Here is a 4,577-nt window from a genome sequence, read left to right on the forward strand (position 1 = left end):
GTTTGGCGCGGAAGCGGTCATTCCATCGAAGTTCTAGTTCCCACTCACAGGTATGAAAATATGACGAGGAAGCGAACAATGCGAGAGATGACCGAAGCCTGGACACAATTGACGAGTGCGAGCAAGTGCAAAAATCCGTCTGGCGCCTACAAACGTCGGTGGCCAGGAGTTACAACAAGAATGTGAAAATCGGGCTCCTGGAGGTAGGAGACCTGGTTCTCGAGAGGTGTTTGAACACCAAGAATCGAAAAGGGCAAATTCGCCTACAAATGGGAAGGACCATACCAGGTAGAAGGAGTTGTTGGCCATGGTGCATACAGACTGATGACTATGGACGGTCAAATCATACAACGCCCATGGAACATACTTCACCTGAAGAGATATTACTTTTAATAATAAGTAGACTTTAGCTTTCAGAATAATGTACTATGAGAAGCCAAATCGTTTTTAAAAGATAAAATAAAATCCGGTAGTAGGCATACTGCCAATTTCACTCTTATTTCTCTTTGTCTTTAGTTGTTTTTAAGACTTTAAACTACTATTGGATGGTGTGGTCGGCGGCGTCTGGGACCACAATTGCTCAGTACCCCATGAGATGGCGACAGGTATTTCACATCATTCTAATAGATTTTCTTATTTTTAGGCTTCTCTAAGTACATCACTTTGAATTCTAGTGTCTATGGTACTTTGAAAGGATGTCTAGCAGGACTGTCAACTGCCAACGCGGGGTGACAAGGCACACGACACTCCAACATGGCCAACCTATTTTCTCCACAAGGAGCACCCTCACCGGTAATTTGTGGAACATACGAAAGGAGCCTGGTTGTGGTGAATACGCTTATCCGGCTACCCACGATACCACCCCCTGGACGTAGCTCGCACTAATCGCAATTAATCAAGGCCCCAGCATGCATGCAAAAACGAACATGGAACGTAGGGATATCTGCGCTACTAGAATCCTGCAGCGTCTCCATTTGGTCCTAGAATGACGATAAACTTGCCTCAATGACGCCCCTGCTGGCATAAAACGAGATGAACACACCTTGCGTCATGAACAAGGTTAAGTAGTCCAAAATTGCGGCATACGCCTAAATCGACCATCCTGGGCCGACACGGCTAAGCAGCTTGTCCGGATCGGTCTTTTCGGTGACCAGGCTGGTCTAAATCAGCCTCCTAGGTTGACACGGCCACTCCTCCTTACATTGCGGCATACGCCTAAATCAACCATCAGGCTGACACGGCAGCTAGCTGAGTCAGAACGTTAGCCTTTTCAGGGTGACAGGACTCGCCTAAATCAGTCAAGCAGACTGACACGGCACAAACTTCCTAAAAACAGGGAAGATAAACAACGAACACACGATATATAAGCTAAAACCTTGCCAAACTATGACAAGGAGCCTTTCAAAATATGGCCAAATTACGGCCCAAAGTTTAACCGCCACCTTGGTGGAGCAACCACAGAACAAGTTTAAAAACTTACAAAGTCTTCCACCTCTGGGCCAGACGCCAAAAAAGTTCATCAAAATATAAAAACTTAATTATCGGTCACATTAATGACCTCCACCTCTGGCATCTCCTCTGCCTGCTGACCTCTCATTTCAGGTACCGCATTAGCCTGAGCATCCTCAGCCGCCATAGCTCCCTGAGCTCCGTCAGCAGCGTCCTGGGACATTCCAGCATCACCCCCAGCAGCCTGCTCAGCCAGCGCAGGAGAATTCACCTCACCAACTTCCGGCATCAGCACGCTCAGATCAGGTTGGGTGAGGTAGAGCATCTCCAGCCGCTTCACCTCTTCCTCTACGGCCTGCTGGGTGGGAGCCTCCTCAAGCGCAGCACGCATCCCACTGATCTTTCCTCGCCAGGTGGCATAGGCAACAATGTTGGTGGCCAGGGAGATCAGCTCACTGATCTTCTCCTCAGATTACTTCAGAGAGTCGGAAAAGTCCGCACACCTTTGGGTTCGAGCCGGTGATCGGCCCCCTCCTTCAACTTCTTCTTGGTGGTGACAAGCTCGGTCTTCAACTCCACCACGCGCTCCTTGAGATCAACCCGCTCTTTGTGCCGGATGCAACTGTGATCTCCTTGACTCCGGTTCTTAGCGCTGGTAGCACGGGCCGGTGGTCCGCACTATGTTGATCATCTTCTGTTGTAGAGTGCGGTGATCAAGAGTGGGGCAGGAATAATCAGGAGTCAGCAAGAGAGTTGGGAAGCATAATTTAAGCAAGAAGCAGATGGACAGACAGGCAGAAGACGAAGAATATTTACCATGAAGGCATTGTGCACATCGTTCTCGGCCATCTCCTCCGGGAGAATTCAAAACGTCTCCTTAACAGGAGGAAAGAGCAACTGGTCAATCTCCGGCCAGTACGGCACCTTGTCCACATTCCCGAAGCCCTCTGGGAAATGAGCGGTAATGCCTCCGCTGGATGAAGCGCAAGGACTAGCAGGAGGAGTAGGCGGATGCCGAGACAGCGGACTAACTTCCAAGGGCTCTGGTGCAGCTGAACTGGAAACTGCAGGAGGAGTCCGAAAAGAGGCAGCAGGAGCACTCCTCTTGGAGGCAGAGGCCACATCAGGGCTGGCAGAGGGTCTTTTTCTTTTAGCGCTTTGGAGGATGAGTTCCAATGGATCAACTTTAGAACCTGCAAGCATACATAGTCTCAGACGACAGGATGATTAAAACATCAGCAGAAACAACATGCAAATAAAAGTGGTTGTAGAAGTCTTACCAGAAGACATACTGTGAGCTGATTGGGGGGGATTGGAGGAGGAAGCAGGTGAAAAACCAGGAAGCAGGTCTGGGAAACTTCTCTCAGACTCAGAAATGTTGAACAGCTTGCTGCAGGCAGGGATCTTGGCGCCAATACGGGTAAGGTCACGGGGCCTGCACGAAGACGATGAAGTAAGCTAGTAAGCAGCGAGATAAAATAAATCAGGCGACAGGGAGGCTACTTACTCGGAGTCAGAACCCATTTCTCGAAAATATAATCAGCAGGAGGCTGGATGGAGTCCTTCCTCACGTCGAAGAAGTCCTCAAAGCATTTCTTATCACGGGATTTTGACACGTGTATGAAGGGAGCCTCTCCATGGCCCCGGAATGAGAACTGACCCCTGCCCAGGGATCTGATGCTGTACATGTGGGCCAGATCGCCCAGAGTGACGGATTTACCAGTACTCTGACCAGCGGCCAGAGAATAGAGAAGAACTCTCCATATGGCAGCAAAAATTTGTGCCATGGCGAAATTGTTGGTAAAAATGAAATCTTGGATGAGTTTAGGGAAAGGAAAACGGAGGCCATATTTAAACGGGTATAGGTAGAAACTGACCCACCCCGGACGGAGGGCGTCAGCTTTTTGTACCGGTTCAGGGATGGCGATATCCACCCCATCACCAAGACCCAGCAGATTCTTGATCATATGAATGTCGGCCGGAGTTAGGGCGGAGTCACAATCATGTGGATGTTTAAAAAGTCCCCGAGAAGGGAAAGTGGGGTCAAGATTACGGTCGGAGGGTGTAGGGGTTGACGAGGATTGTCGAGTTTTACCCATGGCGGAGAGAGAAAATGAAGATTAAAAGAAGAAGAGAAGATGGATTACATGATGATGGATTGCATGGGAAGGAGTAAAAAGACGGCGTAGGGTTTAGTATTTGGTTACGTGAAATTCCTTGCTCGATACTTGAAAGCGTACTTCACAAGAAATTTGGGGCAAACTGTTTGGGCTAAAAATAGCATAATAAAGAAGGCCCATTTGATAAAATAAAGACTATGAAAGAAGTGATGAGGAGGAAGGGAGCCCGCGGTCAGGAAAAGGGGAAACGGGCTTGAGAAGGATCAAGAGCCCGTCATAGAAGGTGCCCGTGTTAAGGAAAGGAGTGTCAGGGAGAAGTTAGGGAGAAGTTAGGGAGATCGGGGAGAATTGGCAAGGGAGTCCGGGTTTGGAAAGAAGTCCTTATGGAAATAATATTCCCTTTCCATATTCAAGGTAGGATATATCTAGGGTTCTTACCCTATAAATAGCCAAGGAAGCGAATCAAGAAGACATTCAACATCATATTCAAAACATCCGCACTTACGCATTCACATCAAATTCCACGGCATACCATCTTCAAATATACGTTCACCTGAGATCTTGCAGGCCAGACACCTAGCGTCAGCGAGATTAGTATAAACGTTACTATTGTAATCATCCTCCTATTCAAATAGTGCAATACTTGGCAAGGTACCGTCCCTCCCGCGGTTGTTCCCACATTGGGTTTTCCGCGTCACCAAAATCTTACGTGTCAATTTACATTACGCACTTTATTTTCCTATTTACTCAACGACGTACGAACAAACATACATCCAACCAACGAATATAGACTACATTGACCCTAACTAATCGATTTGGGTAAAAATACCTAAACAGTAACCAAGTGGTGTTAGTCCAGTGGTAGCCGGGTTAAACCTTGAAGCTTGCAGAAATGCAGGAGTTGAGAGGTCACGGGTTCGAATCCCAGCTGCGGCGATGATCACTTGGCCACTGCAGCCCCCGAAGGGGGTGGCTTACATGGTCCATGTGGTGGTGCGGTAATGTATG

The sequence above is a fragment of the Silene latifolia genome, chromosome 6, assembly GCF_048544455.1.
Source record: "Silene latifolia isolate original U9 population chromosome 6, ASM4854445v1, whole genome shotgun sequence".
Taxonomy (NCBI): domain Eukaryota; kingdom Viridiplantae; phylum Streptophyta; class Magnoliopsida; order Caryophyllales; family Caryophyllaceae; genus Silene; species Silene latifolia.